This window comes from Oncorhynchus gorbuscha, linkage group LG24 (assembly GCF_021184085.1).
Source record: "Oncorhynchus gorbuscha isolate QuinsamMale2020 ecotype Even-year linkage group LG24, OgorEven_v1.0, whole genome shotgun sequence".
NCBI classification, from domain to species: Eukaryota; Metazoa; Chordata; class Actinopteri; order Salmoniformes; family Salmonidae; genus Oncorhynchus; species Oncorhynchus gorbuscha.
This window is the reverse complement of record NC_060196.1, coordinates 51,499,455-51,526,250: the sequence shown is the minus strand read 5'-3', so window position 1 is coordinate 51,526,250 and position 26,796 is coordinate 51,499,455. Positions and strand designations below refer to the sequence as shown.

Here is a 26,796-nt window from a genome sequence, read left to right as displayed (position 1 = left end):
TGAGGTGCTAACTGGTCTGTTTACGCAGGGAAGGGACACTGAGGTGCTAACTGGTCTGTTTACTAAGAGAAGGGACACGGAGGTGCTAACTGGTCTGTTTACTAAGGGAAGGGAGGGGACACTGAGGTGCTAACTGGTCTGTTTACGAAGGGAAGGGACACTGAGGTGCTAACTGGTCTGTTTACTAAGTGAAGGGACACTGAGGTGCTAACTGGTCTATTTACTAAGGGAAGGGGACACTGAGGTGCTAACTGGTCTATTTACTAAGGGAAGGGAAGGGACACTGAGGTGCTAACTAGTCTGTTTACTAAGGGAAGTTAAGGGGACACTGAGGTGCTAACTGGTCTATTTACTAAGGGAAGGGAAGGGACACAGGTGCTAACTGGTCTGTTTACTAAGGGAAGGGACACTGAGGTGCTAACTAGTCTGTTTACGAAGGGAAGGGACACTGAGGTGCTAACTGGCCTGTTTACTAAGGGAAGAGAAGGGACACTGAGGTGCTAACTGGTCTGTTTACTAAGGGAAGGGGACACTGAGGTGCTAACTGGTCTATTTACTAAGGGAAGGGAAGGGACACTGAGGTGCTAACTGGTCTATTTACTAAGGGAAGGGAAGGGGACACTGAGGTGCTAACTGGTCTATTTACTAAGGGAAGGGAAGGGACACTGAGGTGCTAACTGGTCTATTTACTAAGGGAAGGGAAGGGACACTGAGGTGCTAACTGGTCTGTTTACTAAGGGAGGGGAAGGGACACTGAGGTGCTAACTGGTCTATTTACTAAGGGAAGGGAAGGGACACAGGTGCTAACTGGTCTGTTTACTAATGGAAGGGAAGGGACACTGAGGTGCTAACTGGTCTGTTTACTAAGGGAAGGGACACTGAGGTGCTAACTGGTCTGTTTACTAAGGGAAGGGAGGGGACACTGAGGTGCTAACTGGTCTGTTTACGAAGGGAAGGGACACTGAGGTGCTAACTGGTCTGTTTACTAAGGGAGGGGACACTGAGGTGCTAACTGGTCTGTTTACTAAGGGAAGGGACACTGAGGTGCTAACTGGTCTGTTTACTAAGGGAAGGGAAGCGGACACTGAGGTGCTAACTGGTCTGTTTACTAAGGGAAGGGAAGGGGCACTGAGGTGCTAACTGGTCTGTTTACTAAGGGAAGGGAACTGAGGTGCTATATGGTCTGTATTAGTCTTCAGTACTATATTCCTTCAGTTGACACTTCTACTCCCCCTCCCCCTCTTTCTCTTACCGTTAATCTCTCTTTTTACAGACAGGACACAATGAGTAACAGAGCAAGTTTTCTGCCCCTGTAAAAAAAACTAAAAATTTAGCTGTCGCTAAAGAAAGCACTCAGTGTGCGTGGGACTATGTGTGACTGATAAACCCCGGAGGAGCCGGTAATGATATCAACAAAATGGCTGTCACATGCCAGAATGGATGAGGCTCTGCTGCTGCTCTGCTGCCTGGGTCCTGACAGGCTTCTCCTCAGGGGGTCCAGGGAGCATGCTTGTGATTAGGACAGGAGGACAGTCACATGGCACCTTGACAGGGCACTTCTTTGCTGCACTTCTTTCTCTCCCCCTTTCTCTTTCTCCCTCTCTCTGTATTTCTCTCTCTCTGTATTTCTCTTTTTCTCTCCCCCATATTTCTGTCTCTCCTTCTCTCTTTCTCTCTCTGTATTTTTCTCTCCTCTCCCTCTATATTTCTCTCCTCTCTATATTACTGTCTCTCTCCCATCTCTCTCTGGCTTTCCATTTCTGTTTCCTTCTCCATCTCTCCTTTTGGGGTTCACTCTTCCTTTAGTTCTTCAACTGTCTCTCTTCCTGCCTCTATCACTCTTCTGCTCCTCGTTAGTTTCCAGTTCAATATGGCTCTCATTCCAAGACACCCACACTCAAATGCTAATACTTTATGAATATTTACAAATCCCCTGAAAATGTATATGCACGTATACGCTGTTGTTGTTGTGACCTACCGATGGCTTATAATACCATGAGCATTGAGGAGAAGTGGTTGATATAAAGCCCGTGGTTCCCTGAGTATTGAGCAATATTAATATTAGATAGGGTAAAAGCACCATTTTATACCACTGTGATATTACCTCCGTCACACACATATTCTGAGATGCATTAGCTGCAGACGTTCAAGCCTTCTTGTCCAGAGTTAATAACGGGGGAAGACATCTGGAGAGTTACAAATACCTTATGGGGAAAATACATCACCATTCAGATGATGAAATGCTTTTCCTCTGGGTACGTCTTGGATTCAGCCCCCCCTTCTGCGCTCATTCCAGTGAGGAGAGATGGAGGTAGAGGGGGAAGGAGGGAGAACGTAGGAGAGAAGGGGATGGCTATCGAGACTTCTGCCGAAGTCGATGCCTCCTTGTTTGGGCGGTGCTCGGCGGTCAACGTCACCGGTCTTCTAGCCATCATTGATCCATGTTTAATTTTCCATTGGTTTTGTCTTGTCTTCCTACACACCTGGTTCCCATCCCATCCATTAATTGTTGTGTATTTAACCCACTGTTTCCCCTTGTCAGAGGTTGTTTTTTGTTATGCTCATGTTTTATGGATTGGTGTGCGACGGGTTCTTGTACCCACGTTTATTTTATTATGTACTTGGGTTTTGGAGTTTGTTTTACGTTATTAAACTACTCCATTATACCAAGTTTGATTCCCCTGCGCCTGACTTCCCTGCCACCTACACAGACGACATGACAGAATCTCTGACCCGAAATATGAAGTCAGCAGGAGAAAGTACCCCGAACATGGATGTGGAGAAACGCGTCCAGCAGCATACGCAGAAGCTTTACCATTTGGGAGTCGCCATGGATCGCGTTGTACAGAATATTGGACCGCTGTGAGAGACAGGGAGTTCTTCCAGTGCCTCCACCAGCACAATTGGGGTCTATCCTGAGCGCCCCTTTCCCGCCTGATTCCAGGGGTACGACGGAAGTGCTGCCAACTGCCAGGGTTTCCTCCTCCAATTAAACCTTTATCTGGCCACAGTCCAACCAGCTCCATCGGACCGTGAGAAGGGTTTTGTCCTCGTCTCGTGCCTCACCGGAGAGCACTGGAGTGGGCCAGCTCCATGTGTGGAGGGGAAGATGCGGCGTTGGACCATTTTGAGACGTTCACCCGCCATTTCCGGGCAGTCTTCGACCACCCACCCGAGGGCAGAGCGGTGAGCGTCTCTATCATCTGAGGCGAGGAGCGCCCAGGAGTTTGCCCTGGTGTTTAGGACCCTGGCTGTCGGCGCGGGATGGAACAACAGGGCCATGATCGACCATTACCGCTGCAGTCTGCGCGAGGACGTCCGTCAGGAGTTGGCCTGCAGAGACACCACCCTCACCTTCGACCAGCTGGTGGACCTGTCCATCCGGCTGGACAACCTGCTGGCTACTCGCGGACGTCCAGATCGGGGTCTGGTGGTTCCATCCTCCCGCACCCCCTCTCCGATACCCATGGAGCTGGTAGGGACAGTGCACAGGGAGACCGGAGGGGATTCCCGCTTGTGCACCATCTGTGGCTGCGGAGGGCGCAATGCTGGTCGGTGCCGGGTTGGTTCCTCTGGGAATTGGGTCAGCAGGCAGGGCGCTCTTGCATCACCCCAGGTGAGTCAGCACCGTTCTCACCCAGAGCCCTCTGTCGCACATATATTTGTGTCTGTCACTTTTCCTGAATTTTCCCCTCTTTCCCAGCATACGGCGCAAGTAGATTCAGGCGTGGCTGGGAATTTCATTGATAAAGTGTTAGCTCATAGTTTAGAGACCCCTATTGTTCCCGTGGATGTGCCTTTCCCCGTTCACGCCTTAGATAGTCGACCATTAGGGTCAGGGCTTATCAGGGAGGCCACCGCTCCTTTGAGTATGGTGATGCAAGGGCTTCACACGGAAAATATGAGTCTTTTCCTTATTGACTCTCCTGTGTATCCCGTTGTGCTAGGCCTACCCTGGTTATCTTATCATAACCCCATAGCCACAGAGGGCTCTCACGGTGTGGTCGCAAGAGTGCTCAGGTAGGTGTTTAGGGGTTTCCGTTGGTGCTACTATGGTGGAAAGTCCAGACCAGGCCTCTACCGTGCGCATTCCCCCAGAACTTAACTCTCGCCTTCTGTAAAAAGAAGGCGACTCAATTACCACCCCATCGACGGGGGGATTGCGCGATAGATCTCCTGGTAGACGCTGCATATCCCAGGAGTCACATGTATCCCCTGTTGCAAGCGGAGACGGTGGCTATGGAGACATATGTCTCTTAATCCCTGCGTCAGGGGTACATTCAGTCCTCCACTTCACCCGTCTCCTCGAGTTTCTTTTTTGTGAAGAAGGATGGAGGTCTGCGTCCGTGCATCGATTATCGAGATCTAAATCAAATCACGGTGAGGTACAGTTACCCGCTACCTCTTATCGCCACGCCGATTGTGTCAATGCAGGGGGCACGCTTCTTCACTAATCTGGCTCTCTGGAGTGCGTACAACCTGGTGGGTATCTGAGAGGGAAACGAGTGGAAGACCGCATTTAGTACCACCTCAGGGCATTAGGAGTACCTCGTCATGCCATACGGGTTGATGAATGCTCCATCAGTCTTCCAATCCTTTGTAGACAAGATTTTCATGGACCTGCACGGGCAGGGTGTAGTGGTGTATATTGATGACATTCTGATATACTCCACTACACGCGCCGAGCATGTGTCTCTGGTGCGCAGGGTGCATGTGTCTCTGGTACCCATTGCTATGAGACTTGAAATTGAGTTCTGGTGCATCCTGTTTCCATTGGTCATTCTTGAGATGTTTCTACAACTTGATTGGACTACTCCTGTGGTAAATTCAATTGATTGGACATGATTTGGAAAGGCACACACTTGTCTATATACAGTCCCACAGTTGACTGCATGTCGAAGCAAAAACCAAGACATGAGGTTGAAGGAATTGTCCGTAGAGCTCTGAGGCAAGATTGTGTCAAGGCACATTTAAGATCCAAGATCACAGTGGCCTCCATCATTCTTAAATGGAAGAAGTTTGGAACCACCAAGACTCTTCCTAGAGCTGGCCGCCCAGCCAAACTGAGCAATCAGGGGAGAAGGGCCTTGGTCAGGGAGGTGACCAAGTACCCAATGGTCACTCTGAGAGAGCTATAGAGTTCCTCTGTGGAGATGGGAGAACCTTCCAGAAGGCAACCATCTCTGCAGCACTCCACCAATCAGGCCTTTATAGTAGAGCCACTCCTCAGAAAAAAAGTCACATGACAGCCCGCTTGGAGTTTGCCAAAAGGCACCTAAAGGACTCGCAGACCATGAGAAACAAGATTCTCTGGTTCTGATGAAACCAAGATTGAACTCTTTGGCCTGAAGGCCAAGCGTCACGTCTGGAGGAAACCTGGCTCCATCCCTACGGTGAAGCATGGTGGTGGCAGCATCATGCTGTAGGGATGTTTTTCAGCGGCAGGGACTGGGAGACCAGTCAGGTTTGAGGGAAAGATAAAGTGAGCAAAGTACAGAGAGATCCATGATGAAAACCTGCTCCAGAGCACTCAGGACCTCAGACTGGGGCAAAGGTTCCCCTTCCAACAGGACAGTGACCCAGGCACACAGCCAAGACAACGCAGGAGTGGCTTCGGGACAAGTCTCTGAATGGCCCAGCCAGAGCCCAGACTTGAACCCGATCAAACATCTTTGGAGAGACCTGAAAATAGCTGTGCAGCGACGCTACCCATCCAACCTGATCTGCAGAGAAGAATGGGAGAAACTCAACAAATAAAGGTGTGCCAAGCTTGTAGCACCATACAGCCGTGAGTCTTCGTGGGTATTCACTGCCATAGGTGCTTCAACAAAGTACTGAGTAAAGGTTCTGAATACTTATGTAAATGTGATATCAGTTTTGTATTTTTTATACATTTGCAACATTTCTAAAAGCCTGTTTTTGCTTTGTCATTATGGGGTATTGTGTGTAGATTGATGAGGGAATAAAACAATTCAATCCATTTTAGAATAAGGCTCTAATGTAACGTGATGTGGAAAAAGTCAAGGGGTCTGAATACTTTCCGAATGTACTATTCCTAGTACATATAACTAGGAACAAAGTGCCAGAAAATAAACAGTAGCAACAACAGAGTGAAAGGATATGGGAGTGTGAGAGTGAAAGACTGACTCAACATTAAGAAAGACTATGTACAGACTCAGTGAGCATAGCTTTGCTATTGAGAAAGGCTGCCAAAGGAAGACCTGGCTCTCAAGAGAAGACATGCACACCGCCGTATGTGCACACTGCCCACAAAATGAGGTGGAAACTGAGCTGCACTTCCTAACCTCCTGCCACATGTATGACCATATTAGAGACACATATTTCCCTCAGATTAAACAGACCCACACATAATTTGAAAACAAATCCAATTTTGATAAACTCCCATATCTATTAGGTGAAATACCATAGTGTGCCATCACAGCAGCAAGAGTTGTGTCCTGTTGCCACAAGAAAAGGGCAACCAAACAAATATGAAAATTATAATATTCTAACAAGCCAAAATCTGCAGAAGAAACACAGCAGAACCTGGATATACCATCCAACACAAAATTGATTGAGTAATGTTCAGTCTGAACCTACTTTCTGAAGACAGAAAGTAAATGACAATCTCTAGGTGATTTTGTTTTATAAAACTTAATAAATACGGCTACCAAGCTGCTAGGAAAGAATCTCCCAAAAATGATCACTTAAGTGTGAATCGAGAGGTACGAAAGCGAGAGGCGGGAAAACTCTTGAGCCTTACAATGGCAGGAGAGTTTCACAGCCCCTCCACACCCAAATGCAGAGGCCTTTGAAGCCCCCTCCATCTGTGCAGAGAAGAAGTCCTCTTCAGAATCCCCAAAATACAACAACCACAGGACAACTTTGTTTGAACATCGTAAAGAACCATTCCACAACACTGAAAAGACAGAGACTTACTAGCTTACGTTAGCTAGCTAGCTGGGATTTTCTTGAAAAAAGCTTCTCCCAAGTGACACCTACTCCTATTGCCTGCTGCTCTGCTGCTTGGATTCCACCTGGTGATCTGTTCACCGTCTGCCCTGGTCTGTCTCCTACAGGTACCTCCACAACACTCCCCTCTCTCTGTTCACTGTCTGCCCTGGCCTGTCTCCTACAAGTACCTCCACCACACTCCCCCCTCTCTGTTCACTGTCTGCCCTGGCCTGTCTCCTACAGGTACCTCCACAACACTCCCCTCTCTCTGTTCACTGTCTGCCCTGGCCTGTCTCCTACAAGTACCTCCACTACACTCCCCCCTCTCTGTTCACTGTCTGCCCTGGCCTGTCTCCTACAAGTACCTCCACCACACTCCTCCCTCTCTGTTCACTGTCTGCCCTGGCCTGTCTCCTACAGGTACCTCCACCACACTCCCCCCTCTCTGTTCACTGTCTGCCCTGGCCTGTCTCCTACAAGTACCTCCACCACACTCCCCCCTCTCTGGTCACTGTCTGCCCTGGCCTGTCTCCTACAACTACCTCCACCACACTCCTCCCTCTCTGTTCACCGTCTGCCCTGGTTGTCTCGCTGTCTCCTACAAGTACCTCCACCACACTCCCCCCTCTCTGTTCACTGTCTGCCCTGGTTGTCTCCCTGTCTGGTATAGGTACCTCCACCACACTCCTCCCTCTCTGTTCACTGTCTGCCCTGGCCTGTCTCCTACAAGTACCTCCACCACACTCCACCCACTCCGTTCACCGTCTGCCCTGGTTGTCTCCCTGTCTCCTACAAGTACCTCCACCACACTCCCCCCTCTCTGTTCACTGTCTGCCCTGGTTGTCTCCCTGTCTCCTACAAGTACCTCCACCACACTCCTCCCTCTCTGTTCACTGTCTGCCCTGGCCTGTCTCCTACAAGTACCTCCACCACACTCCACCCACTCCGTTCACCGTCTGCCCTGGTTGTCTCCCTGTCTCCTACAAGTACCTCCACCACACTCCTCCCTCTCTGTTCACTGTCTGCCCTGGCCTGTCTCCTACAAGTACCTCCACCACACTCCACCCACTCCGTTCACCGTCTGCCCTGGTTGTCTCCCTGTCTCCTACAAGTACCTCCACCACACTCCTCCCTCTCTGTTCACTGTCTGCCCTGGCCTGTCTCCTACAAGTACCTCCACCACACTCCACCCACTCCGTTCACCGTCTGCCCTGGTTGTCTCCCTGTCTCCTACAAGTACCTCCACCACACTCCTCCCTCTCTGTTCACCGTCTGCCCTGGTTGTCTCCCTGTCTGGTATAGGTACCTCCACCACACTCCTCCCTCTCTGTTCACCATCTGCCCTGGCCTGTCTCTCCCTGTCTGGTATAGGTACCTCCACCACACTCCCCCCTCTCTGTTCACCGTCTGCCCTGGCCTGTCTCCCCCTGTCTGGTATAGGTACCTCCACCACACTCCCTCCTCTCTGTTCACCGTCTGCCCTGGCCTGTCTCCCCCTGTCTGGAATAGGTACCTCCACCACACTCCCCCCTCTCTGTTCACCATCTGCCCTGGTTGTCTCCCTGTCTGGTATAGGTACCTCCACCACACTCCTCCCTCTCTGTTCACCATCTGCCCTGGCCTGTCTCCCCCTGTCTGGTATAGGTACCTCCACCACACTCCCCCCTCTGTTCACCGTCTGCCCTGGCTTGTCTCCCCTGTCTGGTATAGGTCCCTCCACCACACTCCCCCTCTCTGTTCACTGTCTGCCCTGGCCTGTCTCCCCCTGTCTGGTATAGGTACCCCCACCACACTCCCCCTCTCTGTTCACCGTCTGCCCTGGTTGTCTCCCTGTCTGGTATAGGTACCCCCACCACACTCCCCCTCTCTGTTCACCGTCTGCCCTGGTTGTCTCCCTGTCTGGTATAGGTACCTCCACCACACTCCTCCCTCTCTGTTCACCATCTGCCCTGGCCTGTCTCCCCCTGTCTGGTATAGGTACCTCCACCACACTCCCCCTCTGTTCACCGTCTGCCCTGGCTTGTCTCCCCTGTCTGGTATAGGTCCCTCCACCACACTCCCCCTCTCTGTTCACTGTCTGCCCTGGCCTGTCTCCCCCTGTCTGGTATAGGTACCCCCACCACACTCCCCCTCTCTGTTCACCGTCTGCCCTGGTTGTCTCCCTGTCTGGTATAGGTACCCCCACCACACTACCCCATCTCTCCCCAGCTTTCACTCGCCTCCAGCACACAGGCACTGTGGAGGCGAGTGACTCTGAACTTACCATGGCTAGCCCCAAGTTGTTATATTTTTTGCTTGTGCTTTATGCTATTTGCCTCATGACTCCTGCGTGCTTTGTTGACTATGAACTTGCTTGTTTACCCATCCATGGGACAGTCTATGTTAGTTCCACACTCGGGACTCTGACTCTCTATTGGTTACGTGGACTCTTGGCCCCGCCATCCTATTCTAACCACCTTTCGCCGGCTTTGTGTTCATGTTACCCGATGAAATTGCTGTACAATATGATCTAATGGACATTCAAATCTCATACATCAGCACTGCAGAGCTCTCCCTTTCCTCTGTCGTGCCCTGAATGTATTACTGCTGGTTACATCTGTGCATGTACACCCTGGCACATCTACTGTTGCTACCCCCTATTCTGACTTGTGCTCTTATATCTGATTCACTGATTTCTGCTCTCGTAAAAGCCTGGGTTTTATGCATGTTAAAACTAGAAGCTTATTATCTAAAATGTATCAATTGAAAGTGTGGGTTCACAGCTCCAATCCAGAGATGTAGGTCATTACTGAGACGTGGTGAAGGAAGAGTGTTTTGAATACTGATGTTAACCTTACTGGTTATAACCTTTTATGGCAAGACAGATCTTCCAAAGGTGAGGGAGTGGCAATCTTTACCAAGGATCACCTTCAGTGCTCGGTTGTCTCCAACAAGTCTGTCCCCAAACAATTGTATTTGCTAGTTTTACGCATTAACTTTCAATTAGCTCTTCGTTGACTGTTGCTGGGTGCTATCGTCCTCCATCAGCACCAGCCTGTACCCTACCTGCCCTAAGCTCTCTCCTGGCCCCTTACACTAAGTTTGAATTTGTCCTTGGTGACCTAAACTGGGACATGCTTAAACCACCAGACCAAATCCTAAAACAATGGGACTCCCTAAATCTTTCTCATATTATTACCAATCCCACAAGGTATGACTCCAAACACCCAGAAAAGGCTACTCTCCTCGATGTTATCCTCACAAATAATCCTGATAGGTATCAGTCTGGTGTTTTCTGTAATGGCATTAGTGATCACTGTTTTACAGCCTGTGTTCTTAATTGCTGCTCAGTGAAACGACCTGTTCCGACTTGTCATAGACGCTTGCTAAATATGTTTAATGAGCAAGCCTTCCTTCATGATCAGGCCTCTGTAAATTGGTATAGGATCAGCTTGGTCCCCTCTGTTGAAGATGCTTGGACCTTCTTTTTTTGATATTTTCAGTGGTATTGTTAATAAATACACGCCCATAAAGAAAATGCATACTCAGGCTGACTGGCTCTTGTTCAGGCAAATGACAAATATGTGCACTCAGGGTATCCGGAAGGCCAAAGTTAGTTACTTTAAGGAGCAGTTCTCTCTCTGTGGGTCTAAAACCAAAAAAGGTTCTGGAAAACAGTTAAAGGAAAATTAACCTTGAGAATAAACCCTCCTCCTCACAGCTGCCCATGTTCCTTAATGTTGATGATGTGGTTGTTACTGACAAGGAGCACATGGTTGAGCTCGTTAATCACCACTTCATTAAGCCAGGATTCCTATTTGTCTCTGCCATGCCTCCTTGCCCATCCAACATTTCTCCTTCTAATGTGACTATCCCCGATGGTCCTCCCTCTTTTTCACCTGCCCCGCTACAACGTTTCCCCCTGCAGGCGGTCACAGAGTCTGAGGTGCTAAAGGAATTCCTTAAACTTGACCCCAAAAAACCATCTGGGTCAGATGGTTTAGACTCTTTCTTCTTTAAGGTTGCTGCCAAGCCTATCTCTGACCTTTTTAACCCATCTCTTCTCTCTGGGGAGATTCCCATTGCTTTGAAGGCAGCCACGGTTCATCCTTTATTTAAAGGGGGAGATCAAGCTGATCCTATCTGTTATAGGCCAATTTCTATTCTGCCCTGGTTTGCTAACTACCTCTCTCAAAGACTGCAGTGTATAAAGTCAGAACATCTGCTGTCTCAACCACTGCCTGTTACCAATGGAGAACCCCGAGGCTCGATCCTAGGCCCCACTCTCTACTTAATTTACATCAACAACATAGCTTAGGCAGTAGGAAGCTTTCATCCATTTATATGCAGATGATAGTCTTATACTCAGCTGGCCCCTCCCCGGAGTATGTGTAAAATGCTCTACAACAAAGCCTTCTTTGTGTCCAAAGAAAGAGAAACTACCCTTAACCTTGGTTTGGTAAGAAGAACGCCCCTCTCCCCACAGGTGTGATTACTACCGCTGAGGGTTTAGAGCTTGAGGTAGTCACCTCATACAAGTACTTGGGAGCATGGCTAGATGATACACTGTCCTTCTCTCAGCACATATCAAAGTTGCAGGCTAAAGTTAAATCTAGACTTGGTTTCCACTATTGTAGTCGCTCCTCTTTCACCACAGCTGCCAAACTAACCCTGATTCAGATGACCATCCTACCCATGCTAGATTATGGAGACGGAATTTATAGATCGGCAGGTAAGGGTGCTCTCGAGAGGCTAGATGTACTTTACCATTCTGCCATCAGATTTTCCACCAATGCTCCTTATAGGACACATCACTTCACTCTCTACTCTTCTGTAAACTGGTCATCTCTGTATACCTGTCGCAAGACCCACTGGTTGATGCTTATTTATAAAACCCTCTTAGGCCTCACTCCCCCTATCTGAGATATCTACTGCAGCCCTCATCCTCCACATACAACACCCATTCTGCGAGTCACATTCCGTTTAAAGGTCCTCAAAGCACATACATCCCTGGGTCTCTCCTCTTTTCAGTTCGCTGCAGCTAGAGATAAACGAGCTGCAACAAACACTCAAACTGGACCATTTTATCTCAGTCTCTTCATTCAAAGACTAAATCATGGACACTTATTGACAGTTGTGTCTGCTTCACGTGATGTATTGTTAACTGTACCTTCTTGCCCTTTGTGCTGTTGTCTGTGACCAATAATGTTTGTACCCTGTTTTGTGCTGCTGCCATGTTGTGCTGCTGCCATGTTGTGTTGCTAGAATGTTGTTGTCATGTTGTGTTGCTACCATGCTGTGTTTTCATGCTATGTTTTTGTCATAGGTCTGTCTTTATGTAGTGTTGTTTTGTCTCTCTTGTCGTGATGTATGTTTTTTCCTATATTTTTATTTGATTTTTGATTTTTAATCCCAGCCCCCGTCCCCGCAGGAGACCTTTTGCCTTCTGCTAGAGCATCATTTGTAATAAGAATGTTCGTAACTGACTTGCCTAGTTAAATAAAGGTTTTAATATTGTTTTCAAACAGTGAAGAACAAACACCGATGTAAATACTACCGATTTTTATGTTTATTTATTTTGGCCTTTTGTACGTTAACTATTTGCACATCATTACAACACGGTATAGAGACATAATATGACATTTGAAATGTCTTTATTCTTTTGGAACTTCTGTGAGTGTGATGTATACTGTTTGTTTATTTCACTTTTGTTTATCTAGTTCACTTCCTTTGGGAATGTAAACACATGTTCCCCATGCCAATAAAGCCCTTAAATTGAAATTGAATTGATTTGAGTGAGTGAGTTGAGTGAGTGAGTGAGTTGAGTGAGTGAGTGAGTGAGTGAGTGAGTGAGTGAGTGAGTGAGTGAGTGAGTGAGTGAGTGAGTGAGTGAGTGAGTGAGTGAGTGAGTGAGTGAGTGAGTGTCAGTGTGAATGAGTGTCAGCATGAATGAGTGAGTGTTAGTGTGAATGAGTGTCAGCGTGAGAGACAGGGTGAATGAGTGACAGTGTAAGAGACAGTGTGAGAGTGTGAATGAGTGAGAGAGAGTGAATGAGTGAGAGACAGGGTGAGTGAGAGAGAGTGTGAATGAGAGAGAGTGAATGAGTGACAGTATGAGTGAGAGTGTGAATGAGTGAGAGTGTGAATGAGAGAGAGACAGAGTGAGAGACAGTGTGAGTGAGAGTAAGAGAGTGTGAATGAGTGAGAGAGTGTGAATGAGAGACAGTGAAAGTGAATGGGTGAGACAGTGTGAGTGAGAGAGTGAGAGAGAGTGTGAATGAGAGACAGTGAGAGTGAATGAGTGACAGTCTGAATGAGTGAGAATGAGAGACAGTGAGAGTGTGAATGAGAGACAGTGAGAATGTGAATGAGAGTGAGAGACTGTGAATGAGTGAGAGAGACTGTGAATGAGTGAGAGAGAGTGTGAATGAGTGAGGGAGAGTGTGAATGATTGAGGGAGAGTGTGAATTAGTGAGGGAGAGAGTGAATGAGAAACAGTGTGAGTGAGTGAGAGAGTGAATGAGAAACAGTGTGAGTGAGTGAGTGAAAGATTGAATGAGAAACAGTGTGAGTGAGTGAGATAGAGAGTGAATGAGAAACAGTGTGAGTGAGTGAGAGAGTGAATGAATGAGAAACAGTGTGAGTGAGTGAGAGAGAGAGAGAGTGAATGAGAAACAGTGTGAGTGAGTGAGAGAGAGTGTGAATGAGAAACAGTGTGAGTGAGTGAGATAGAGAGTGAATGAGAAACAATGTGAGTGAGTGAGAGAGTGAATGAATGAGAAACAGTGTGAGTGAGTGAGAGAGAGAGTGAATGAGAAACAGTGTGAGTGAGTGAGATAGAGAGTGAATGAGAAACAGTGTGAGTGAGTGAGAGAGTGAATGAATGAGAAACAGTGTGAGTGAGTGAGAGAGAGAGTGAATGAGAAAGTGTGAGTGAGTGAGAGAGAGAGTGAATGAGTGAGAGAGAGAGTGAATGAGAAACAGTGTGAGTGAGTGAGAGAGTGAATGAATGAGAAACATTGTGAGTGAGAGAGAGAGTGAATGAGAAACAGTGTGAGTGAGTGAGAGAGAGAGTGAATGAGAAACAGTGTGAGTGAGTGAGAGAGAGTGTGAATGAGAAACAGTGTGAGTGAGTGAGAGAGAGTGTGAATGAGAAACATTGTGAGTGAGTGAGAGAGAGAGTGAATGAGAAACAGTGTGAGTGAGTGAGAGAGAGAGTGAATGAGAAACAGTGTGAGTGAGTTAGAGAGAGAGTGAATGAGAAACAGTGTGAGTGAGAGAGAGAGAGTGTGAATGAGAAACAGTGTGAGTGAGAGAGGGATGCTGTCACTTGAATAGAAAGTTAGCAGAAATCTGAACATTAGTGGGAGATCCTGTTTATTGTCCCCTTGACAGCCGTCTGTCTACCGGGTTTTGAGAGGCTGATGTTTACACAAAATCTAAACCAACCCTGCCCCTCTATCTCTCTCTCTGGGTACACACGTGCATGCACACACACAAACACACACTCACTCACTCACACACACACACACACGCACTTATATCATCCCCTTCAAATTAGTGTATGAAGGACAAACACTAGAACAGCTCTCTAAAACCCCTCTTTTTCCAACACATCTGGTCCTCCAAATAACAAAACACCAATTTCATTATATTGCCTTTGTTTGATTTATGTTGCACCTCCAGTTCATTATTTAATTTGCACCATTGTTGCAGTTTTTTTGCCCTTGCTGCTCCCAAGCCAGCCCACATCCCGTCTATGCCCGGGGATCAGGGGGGAAGGGAGGCTGGTCGGGCCAGGCCTGTTGCCCCTTGCTGCTCCCAAGCCAGCCCCCATCCCGTCTATGCCCGGGGATAAGGGGGGCAGGGAGGCTGGTCGGCCAGCCCTGTTGCCCCTTGCTGCTCCCAAGCCAGCCCCCATCCCGTCTATGCCCAGGGATAAGGGGGGCAGGGAGGCTGGTCGGCCAGGCCTGTTGCCCCTTGCTGCTCCCAAGCCAGCCCCCATCCCGTCTATGCCCGGGGATCAGGGGGGCAGGAATGCTGGTCGGGCCAGGCCTGTTGCCCCTTGCAGCTCCCAAGCCAGCCCCCATCCCGTCTATGCCCGGGGATCAGGGGGGCAGGGAGGCTGGTCGGGCCAGGCCTGTTGCCCCTTGCTGCTCCCAAGCCAGCCCCCATCCCGTCTATGCCCGGGGATCAGGGGGACAGGGAGGCTGGTCGGGCCAGGCCTGTTGCCCCTTGCTGCTCCCAAGCCAGCCCCCATCCCGTCTATGCCCGGGGATCAGGGGGGCAGGAAGGCTGGTCGGGCCAGGCCTGTTGCCCCTTTCTGCTGGGTAAGACTGGTGCTCCGGCCCTGTTACTAGAGTCGTGTTGAGACCCATAAACTGCAGTGTGATCTTTATCATCCACATCATCCTACTCCTCCCCCTATCTGTTAGCCTCTCCCTGTCCCCTCTCTCTTGTTCTCCCTAATGCTCTGTTATCTCAGGCCTGGGTTGTCGTAATTAGGGACAGTAGTATTTCCTGACTACATGACCTGCCCAGCGAAAACTCCTGGCCTTAGTCACAAAACACCTGGTGTCAGAATGCAAATTTGACCTTGTTCTTCCAAAACCATTATTTTCCTTTTGAGTTGTCTCTCTGTCTTGCCTGGTGGAAACACCAAGATCATTGCTGGATATGGTAATGGTTGACTGCACTCATATTGAGCGCAGGCCTCAGTCATAAAGTATAATGTGTTGACAATTCTATATACTGGGTTGCCTACAATAGAAACAACTTAGGTGTTTTCAGTGAATTTCTGTTGTTCTAGACTTCTTCTCTTTTGTCACTTTCACATCAGTAAATCAAAACAACACCTTTTTTGGTAATGGTAAATATTGGTTCAGACAAGGACGGATACATATAATTGGCAAATGCTTGTGATATACCCTATCGTTCAAAAGTTTGGGGTCACTTAGATATGTTCTTGATTTTGAAAGAAAAGCACATTTTTTGTCCATTGTAGCTGGAAATCTTGTTAATGACTATTGTAGCTGGAATATCTACATTTTGAACAGTAGTGTATATTGTTTATCTACCTTTCATTTGACCACATAGGTCACTAGAGATTTGAATGTGTTTTTTTGGCAAGTGTGCCCTACTTTGCCCTACCTGGCATTTATATCTGCCAAGCAGAGGTGTAAATGAACACGTTATATCAGGCTTCAACCACCCATATTGGACACAGATGTGTGTATTATACACCGAAACATCACAGAATTTTTTTAATTTAAATTTTACCTTTATTTAACCAGGCAAGTCAGTTAAGAACACATTCTTATTTTCAATGACGGCCTGGGAACAGTGGGTTATCTGCCTGTTCAGGGGCAGAACGACAGATTTGTACCTTGTCAGCTCGGGGGTTTGAACTCGCAACCTTCTGGTTACTAGTCCAACACTCTAACCACTAGGCTACGCTGTGTTGAAATGATCTGTGAATCCATGGTAATGTGGTGTGAGACTGACTACAGGCCCCTACTCTGTCATGGTAATGTGGTGTGAGACTGGCTACAGGCCCCTACTCTGTCATGGTAATGTGGTGTGAGACTGGCTACAGGCCCCTACTCTGTCATGGTAATGTGGTGTGAGACTGGCTACAGGCCCCTACTCTGTCATGGTAATGTGGTGTGAGACTGGCTACAGGCCCCTACTCTGTCATGGTAATGTTGTTAGCTACAGGTCCCTACTCTGCCAAAGTAATGTTGTTAGCTACAGGTCCCTACTCTGCCATGGTAATGTTGTATGATACTAGCTACAGGTCCCTACTCTGTCATGGTAATGTTGTTAGCTACAGGTCCCTACTCTGCCATGGTAATGTTGTTAGCTACATTTCCCTACTCTGCCAAAGTAATGTTGTATGATACTAGCTACAGGTCCCTACTCTGTCATGGTAGTGTTGTTAGCTACAGGTCCCTACTCTGCCATGGTAATGTTGTTAGCTACAGGTCCCTACTCTGTCATGGTAATGTTGTTAGCTACAGGTCCCTACTCTGCCATGGGAATGTTGTTAGCTACAGGTCCCTACTCTGCCATGGTAATGTTGTATGATACTAGCTACAGGTCCCTACTCTGTCATGGTAGTGTTGTTAGCTACAGGTCCCTACTCTGCCATGGTAATGTTGTTAGCTACAGGTCCCTACTCTGTCATGGTAGTGTTGTTAGCTACAGGTCCCTACTCTGTCATGGTAGTGTTGTTAGCTACAGGTCCCTAATATGTCATGGTAATGTTGTTAGCAACAGGTTCCTACTCTGTCATGGTAATGTTGTTAGCTACAGGTCCCTACTCTGTCATGGTAGTGTTGTTAGCTACAGGTCCCTACTCTGTCATGGTAGTGTTGTTAGCTACAGGTCCCTAATATGTCATGGTAATGTTGTTAGCAACAGGTCCCTACTCTGTCATGGTAATGTTGAATGTTGTTAGCAACAGGTCCCTACTCTGTCATGGTAATGTTGAATGTTGTTAGCAACAGGTCCCTACTCTGTCATGGTAATGTTGTATAATACTATCTACAGGTCCCTACTCTGTCATGGTACAGTGGGATGATACTAGCTACAGGTCCCTACTCTGTCATGGTAGTGTTGTTAGCTACAGGTCCCTACTCTGACATGGTAATGTTGAATGTTGTTAGCAACAGGTCCCTACTCTGTCATGGTAATGTTGTATAATACTATCTACAGGTCCCTACTCTGTCATGGTACAGTGGGATGATACTAGCTACAGGTCCCTACTCTGTCATGGTAGTGTTGTTAGCTACAGGTCCCTACTCTGACATGGTAATGTTGTTAGCTACAGGTCCCTACTCTGACATGGTAATGTTGTTAGCAACAGGTCCCTACTCTGTCATGGTACTGTGGGATGATACTAGCTACAGGTCCCTACTCTGTCATGGTAGTGTTGTTAGCTACAGGTCCCTACTCTGACATGGTAATGTTGTTAGCTACAGGTCCCTACTCTGACATGGTAATGTTGTTAGCTACAGGTCCCTACTCTGTCATGGTAATGTTGTTAGCTACAGGTCCCTACTCTGTCATGGTAATGTTGTTAGCAACAGGTCCCTACTCTGTCATGGTAATGTTGTTAGCTACAGGTTCCTACTCTGTCATGGTACTGTGGTATAATACTAGCTACTGGTCCCTACTCTGTCATGGTAATGTTGTTAGCTACAGGTTCCTACTCTGCCATGGTACTGTGGTATAATACTAGCTACTGGTCCCTACTCTGTCACGGTAATGTTGTTAGCTACAGGTTCCTACTCTGCCATGGTACTGTGGTATAATACTAGCTACTGGTCCCTACTCTGTCATGGTAATGTTGTTAGCAACAGGTCCCTACTCTGACCGAACGGCCAGAACCCGGTACTCAAAATGCCCTAACGTACAAGAACTAGATGAACGCCGTTTTCCACCGTCCCCCCTCTCTGATGCAAAATGAAGCCACGAGATGGTAAGGCACAGCGTTAAATGGTAATGTTGTTAGCTACAGGTCCCTACTCTGTCATGGTAATGTTGTTAGCTACAGGTCCCTACTCTGTCATGGTAATGTGGTATGATATCAGCTACAGGTCCCTACTCTGTCATGGTAATGTTGTTAGCTACAGGTTCCTACTCTGTCATGGTAATGTTGTTAGCTACAGGTCCCTACTCTGTCATGGTACTGTGGTATAATACTAGCTACTGGTCCCTACTCTGTCATGGTAATGTTGTTAGCAACAGGTCCCTACTCTGTCATGGTAATGTTGTTAGCTACAGGTCCCTACTCTGTCATGGTAATGTGGTATGATATCAGCTACAGGTCCCTACTCTGTCATGGTAATGTTGTTAGCTACAGGTTCCTACTCTGTCATGGTAATGTTGTTAGCTACAGGTCCCTACTCTGTCACGGTAATGTGGTATGCTACTAGCTACTGGTCCCTACTCTGTCATGGTGGTGTTGGTAGCTACAGGCCCCTACTCTGTCATGGTAATAGATGGAAAACAACTGAGAAAAACAACAGGTGTAAACGGTGAACGGAAAATAAAAAAGAAATAGTCTCAGGGACCAAATACTGTGAGTATGATAGGTAGAATTACTGAGACACCTGCTCACACAAATGATATCAGCTACAGGTCCCTACTCTGCCATGGTAATGTGGTATGATACCACATACTGGTCCCTACTCTGTCATGTTAGTGTTGTTAGCTACATATCCCTACTCTGTCATGTTAGTGTTGTTAGCTACAGGTCCCTACTCTGTCATGTTAGTGTTGTTAGCTACAGGTCCCTACTCTGTCATGGTAATGTTGTTAGCAACAGGTCCCTACTCTGTCATGGTAATGTTGTTAGCAACAGGTCCCTACTCTGTCATGGTAGTGTTGTTAGCAACAGGTCCCTTCTCTGTCATGTTAGTGTTGTTAGCTACATATCCCTACTCTGTCATGGTAATGTTGTTAGCAACATGCCCTACTCTGTCATGGTAATGTTGTTAGCAACAGGTCCCTTCTCTGGTAATGTTGTATAATATCCCTATCTCATGGTAATGGTTCCTACTCTGCCATGGTAATGTGGTATGAAACTAGCCACAGTTCCCTACTCTGTCATGGTACTGTGGGATGATACTAGCTACAGGTCCCTACTATGTCATGGTAATGTTGTTAGCTACAGGTCCCTACTCTGCCATGGTAATGTGGTATGATACCAGCTACTGGTCCCGGTAATGTTGTTAGCTATAGGTCCCTACTCTTTCATGGTAGTGATGTGTCACGTAGAGTAGGCCAGAAGGCTAAACTGGATAACCTAACCTCTATCAAAATAAAAAGATGGCGGAACCGCAAAAGTTCTTCTGTGCAAAGGTGTTTATTTACAAGTGATTCCGGAACAAAAAAAACAACAGTACTGCCATCAACGTCTACCTTATGGGACAGCTTAAAAACAATGCTGCCCCATCCACAGCTCAATCCAAAACAAAAACCTCCCCATGACTGAAAGAGAGGCTCCTTTTGTAGGGCTAGCCCCTCCCCTCAGAACAATTAACCCTAATTAATTAATCAATTAACAATACAAACCTAACTTTTCCATGAACTAAACATACTAAAGGATATACATTGCAACACGGTTTTAAACAATATCACAACATAACATTTACAACATTACCTCACTACTGACAATATCTTTCAATATGCCCATATGCATTACTGAGCCATTTGGGACAGGCACTATAAAGCCAACCCAATTCCCTTAGCTCGGGTCCTTTTCCAGCATACCTGGAAGCTACAGAGATGGAGAGAGAGGAACAGAACAAACAAACAATGCGCTCATCCACAACATTGATAAGTACAATAATTATTGTATCTCTCAAATATGAACACTGACAGGTGTGAAATGCATGCACCAAGACAGAAGTTAATTTGTGTGTCGACCCACATTGTTAACTTATCTTATAATGGCGCAGGGAGGAGTGAAGAATATGTGTGTGCGTTAAAGAACCAAATGCTGCCCGCGGCCAGTGACAGACTTCTCCGTCACATTACCTTCCTCCTCTCCTGAAGCGACCATGTACGGGAGCCTTGATAGGTAGTCCGCAGTAACGTTCTCTTTTCCTGCCTTGTGACGGACACAGAACCTGAAGGGCTGGAGCTCCAGATACCACCTGGTCACACGAGAATTCCGGTCCTTCATGGTCTGGATCCAGGTCAGTGCTCTGTGGTCCGTGTGCAGGTCAAATTCCCTCCCAAGAAGGTAGTAACGGAGGCTATCTAGGGCCCACTTTATAGCCAGGCACTCCTTTTCGATTGTAGAATACCTGGTTTCCCTGGGCAACAGCTTCCGACTCAGGTACAGCACAGGAAGCGCTTCTCTTGGCTCCCCTTGGGCCAGTACAGCTCCAATTCCTACAGCCGAAGCGTCCACCTGCACGAGAAATCTCTTCTGAAAATCATGGGTCTGGAGAACAGGGAATGAGCACAGTCGGTTTTTCAGTGTCATGAAGGCTTCCTCACACTCCTCAGTCCACTTCACAGGGTTGCTGGCCCCCTTCGAAGTGAGGTTGGTCAGAGGGACAGCGATGGTCGAAAACTGTGGAATGAATCTCTGGTACCACCCTGCCAGACCTAGGAAGGACTTCACCTGTTTCTTGGTTCTGGGTTGAGGGCTATTCCTGATGGACTCCACTTTCTCCACCTGAGGCCGAACTTCACCCTTACCCAGCTGGTAACCCAGGTACTTTGTCTCCTGTTTCGCCCACTCACACTTCAGGAGGTTAAGCGTGAGGCCTGCTTCATGAATCTTCCCCAGGACTCTGCTAAGATGCTGTATGTGCTCCTCCCAGGAGTGGCTGTAGATCACCACGTCGTCCAAGTAAGCAGCACAGTAATCGTCACAGTCCTGGAGGACCTTGTCCATCAGCCTCTGGAAAGTCGCAGGGGCCCCATGAAGGCCAAACGGCATGACCTTGAACTGGAACAGGCCCATTGGCGTCCGGAATGCAGTGTAGGCCTTGGATTGTTCATCCAGGGGCACCTGCCAGTACCCTTTGCAGAGATCCAATGTGGTGATGTAATGAGCTCTACCTATTCTCTCCAGTAAGTCGTCAATGCGGGGCATGGGATAGGCATCAAACTGGGAGATGGCATTCACCTTACGGAAGTCCATGCAGACGCGCAAAGAGCCATCCTTCTTTGGGACAATGACAATAGGGCTGCTCCATTCACTTGAAGATGGCTCGACAACATTCATCTCTATCATGGTGTGGACCTCTTCCTTGAGGGCTACCACCAGCCTCTCAGGCACACGGTAAGGATGCTGGCGGACAGGGTTCTGGCCAGGTTTCAAACGAATGACGTGTTCTAGGACTTTGGTTCTTCCTGGTCTCTGACTGAAGAGGGCCGGATACTTGCCAAACAGCTGCTTCAGCTCATCTTGCTTGTCTTCTTCCAGGTGAGCCAGTATGACTTCTGCTCGTTCTTTCCATGCCTCTGTGACCCCATCCGACTAATCCTCTTCTACTCTGCGGACCAGAAAGGACTTTCCTTTGGAGAGTTCCTCTCTCTCCTCCCAGGCCTTGAGAAGGTTCACATGGTAGATTTGCTTTTTCTTACCCTTGTCCGGGTGCAGCACCTCGTAGGTCACTGGGCCCATCTTCCTCCCGATTAGGTACGGTCCTTGCCATTGCGCAAGGAGCTTGCTGGTAGACGAGGGAAGGAGGAGCAGGACTTTCTGTCCTGGCTCAAACTTTCTGTGGCGAGCGTGCTGGTCATAGCCTCTCTTCTGGGCCTTCTGGGCTTGCTGAAGGTTTGCTCTAGCTTCCTCTCGGTACCGTTCCAACCTGTCTCGCATCTGGAGGACATACTGGACAATCCCCTGTCCTGAGCTAGCTACTGGGGAACCTTCCCAGCACTTCTTCAGCAGGTCTAGTGGTCCTTGCACTGGCCATCCATAGAGGAGTTCGAATGGCGAGAAACCTGTCGATGCCTGAGGCACCTCCCTGTAAGCAAAAAGCAGAAAGGGTAACCACTTATCCCAGTCTCTACCAGTGTCAGCCACAAACTTCCTCAGCATGTTCTTGAGCGTTTGATTGAATCTCTCTACAAGCCCATCCGTTTGGGGATGGTAGGGAGTAGTCCTCAAGCCTTTAATGCCCAGCTGTCGGTGGAGTTGAACCATCAGTCGCGAGGTGAAGTTTGTCCCTTGGTCCGTCAGGATTTCATCTGGGATTCCTACACGAGAGAAGAGCTGAACAAGAGCACTGATTATTTTTGGAGTGGTTATGGAACGGAGTGGGAAGGCTTCTGGGAACCGGGTGGCATAGTCACAGATCACCAATATATACTTGTAACCTGCACTACTCTTCTCCAAGGGTCCAACAATGTCCATTGCAATTCTCTTGAATGGGGTAGAGATAACAGGCAGTGAACATAGAGGAGCCCTTTCAGACCTACGGACAGCACTGGTTTTCTGGCACGTGGGGCATGATTTGCAGTATTTTTGTACATCAGTATACATGGAGGTCCTGTAGCTCAGTTGGTAGAGCATGGCGCTTGTAACGCCAGGGAAGTGGGTTCAATCCCCGGGACCACCCATACGTAGAATGTAGAATGTATGCACACATGACTGTAAGTCGCTTTGGATAAAAGCGTCTGCTAAATGGCATATATATAAAAGAAACAGGAGCCTAGCCTAAGATAGGTCTTATGTTGCCCTAGATGGCCTGCCCATGGAACTGTATGTGCAAGGTTGAGAACAAGTGTTCTACAGGTAGATGGCACCACCAACTTCCTGCTATCTGCCTCTGACCCAAGGTAGAGTATGTGGTTGTCTACTGTGTAAATCCCCCCACATGAAGATTGACTGTCCCCAGCTAAGGCCTTGTCAAACAAACATTTCAAGGTTGCGTCAGACTTCTGCAGTGTAGCAAAATTTTGTGGAACATCCCATTGCACCTCTAACCCAGACACATCAGCAACAGGTACAGGGGTTCCCACATACTTCTCAAGACGCCGCTGGCGGCGTGACTTTCTGGGCCCTTTGGTTCCCCCCTCGCACAGACTATCACACAAGTCAGGCAGAGGTTGTAAACCAGCTTTGGCCTGGGCACGAGTGACAACTGAACATGCCATCTGAACATCAGACTGGCAAACTGACTGCTCATATAGCTGACCCCACACACTTCCCAACAGATCAGAGAGTACTGGCACATCCCTCCCCAAAATCATCTCAAAAGGTAGCTTCTCCATTACCCCAACTTTGAGGAGGTATTTCTGACCCTGAATCTCAACTGTGAGCTCAGCTGTGGGCTGCTGTGACTGGTCACCATGGACACATTGGATCAGTGTCTGATGACCATAATCAATGTCATTAACAGGTACATTACCTTTTCTGATCAATGACAGGGAACTGCCGGTGTCAATCATTGCAGTAAGACTTTTACCATTCACTTTTACAGGTATCAAGCATGACCCTTCCCGAGTCTGTCTATTCTGAACACCATCCCCCTCTCTGGGTACATAACAATAACCCGAGAGCTTGGATTTACATAGCGGACACATTGAAGCTTTGTGCCCCTGCTGCCGGCAGTAAAAACAGGTCAGACCCCTCCCATCAGAGCGAACTGCATGATCCCTTACCTCCCTCCCAGACACATAACCCCCAGAGTTACCTCCATTTCTGGCGTTTCTGATGTCCCTTGTGTCTCTGAGACTCCTTGGAGCGGGTGCTGCAGGTTGTGGTGGGCCCCCTTTACGTGCATTAAGATACTGCAGTGCAAGCTTGGCCGCCATAAGCCCGTCCTTGGGCTCGTGCTCTCGGACCCAGGTTCGAATGTCGTGTGGTAGAACTTGTAGAAGTTGCTCGAGGATGATGACCTCCCGATTTCGTCCTGTGTCTTCTCCCCCGGTCGAACCCATCGTCGGTAGAGACCCTTGAGGCGGTGGTACGTCTCTGTCGGCGACTCACCCGATGGCGTTGATGCAGCTCTGAAGCGTTGACGGTAGGTTTCCGGTGAGATGTCAAACTTCACCAGCAGCGCTTCCTTCAAGCCCTTGTAGACATTGGACAGACCCTCATCCATTGCTGTGTAAGCCTCTAAGGCCTTGCCCGTGAGCAATGGGACAAGCCTGCAGGCCCACTCTACCTCAGGCCACTGCCACGTCTTAGCCATGCGCTCAAACCTCAGCAGGTAGTTTTCAATGTCCTCCCCCTGCTGGTATGAGGGCATCTCTGGAATGCTGGAAGATGGACGTTAACACTGCTGGACTGGTCTCCTGGTGCTGGCCTCATTACTGCTTGGGGTGCCTGCTGTGGAGTTGAAGTCCCTGCTGCATCGAGCCTTTGTTGTCCTGGTGTTGGAAGACCCAATCTTGGGCTCTCACTGACGAGTTTCGCCTGGTGGGGAGCTGTGAGGATAGATTGGCGTAGGCCACGTAACTCCTGCTTGAGGTCTTCGTCCCTCCTCTCAAGGCAGGTGAAAAGTTGCTGAAAAAGGGTTACCATGGTTGGGTGTGGTTCTGGTCCCCCAACTGCTCCTTCAGTCAGCAGCTCACCCAGTTCTGGTTGTCTTTGGCCCCGCGGTCGGGCTCCTAGTTTCTCATACTTGACCTCTTCTTCACCAGACGATTCCATGGTATTCCACCCCGGTTCAACTTCAGGTACCTTTTCTGACAGTTGATGCTGTTGCTGAGAACACAATCCTGTACGCATTCCTTTACCTCTTGTTGGAATTCACTGATTTGCGGTACGCCATCCCACCACTGCCACCATATGTCACGTAGAGTAGGCCAGAAGGCTAAACTGGATAACCTAACCTCTATCAAAATAAAAAGATGGCGGAACCGCAAAAGTTCTTCTGTGCAAAGGTGTTTATTTACAAGTGATTCCGGAACAAAAAAACCAGTACTGCCATCAACGTCTACCTTGTGGGACAGCTTAAAAACAATGCTGCCCCATCCACAGCTCAATCCAAAACAAAAACCTCCCCATGACTGAAAGAGAGGCTCCATTTGTAGGGCTAGCCCCTCCCCTCAGAACAATTAACCCTAATTAATTAATCAATTAACAATACAAACCTAACTTTTCCATGAACTAAACATACTAAAGGATATACATTGCAACACGGTTTTAAACAATATCACAACATAACATTTACAACATTACCTCACTACTGACAATATCTTTCAATATGCCCATATGCATTACTGAGCCATTTGGGACAGGCACTATAAAGCCAACCCAATTCCCTTAGCTCGGGTCCTTTTCCAGCATACCTGGAAGCTACAGAGATGGAGAGAGAGGAACAGAACAAACAAACAATGCGCTCATCCACAACATTGATAAGTACAATAATTATTGTATCTCTCAAATATGAACACTGACAGGTGTGAAATGCATGCACCAAGACAGAAGTTAATTTGTGTGTCGACCCACATTGTTAACTTATCTTATAATGGCGCAGGGAGGAGTGAAGAATATGTGTGTGCGTTAAAGAACCAAATGCTGCCCGAGGCCAGTGACGGACTTCTCCGTCACAGATGTTAGCTACAGGTTCCTACTCTGCCATGGTAATGTGGTATGATACTAGCTACTGGTCCCTACTATGTCATGGTAATGTGGTATGATACTAGCTACAGGTCCCTACTATGTCATGGTAATGTGGTATGATACTAGCTACTGGTCCCCACTATGTCATGGTAATGTGGTATGATACTAGCTACAGGTCCCTACTCTGTCATGGTAATGTTGTTAGCTACATGTCCCTACTACTCTGTCATGGTAGTGTTAGCTACAGGTCCCTACTCTGTCATGGTAATGTGGTATGATACTAGCTACAGGTCCCTACTCTGTCATGGCAGTGTTGTTAGCTACAGGTCCCTACTCTGTCATGGTAATTTGGTATGCTACTAGCTACTGGTCCCTACTCTGCCATGGTAATGTGGTATGATACTAACTACGGGTCTCTACTCTGTCATGGTAGTGTTGGTAGCTACATGCCCCTACTCTGCCATGGTAATGTGGTATGATACCAGCTACTGGTCCCTACTCTGTCATGGTAATGTTGTTAGCTATAGGTCCCTACTCTTTCATGGTAGTGTTGTTAGCTACATGCCCTACTCCGTAATGGTAATGTTGTATAATACTATCTACAGGTTCCTACTCTGACATGGTAATGTGGTATGAAACTAGCCACAGTTCCCTACTCTGTCATGGTAATGTTGTTAGCTACAGGTCCCTACTCTGTCATGGTAATGTTGTTAGCAACAGGTCCCTACTCTGTCATGGTAATGTTGTTAGCAACAGGTCCCTACTCTGTCATGGTAATGTTGTTAGCAACAGGTCCCTACTCTGTCATGGTAATGTTG

At 47.9% G+C, this 26,796-nt stretch overlaps 1 pseudogene; it reads left to right on the top strand.

Annotated features, from left to right (window-relative positions):
• LOC124012266 overlaps positions 1-26,796 on the top strand; it is a 307,453-nt pseudogene that overhangs the window by 201,886 nt on the left and 78,771 nt on the right.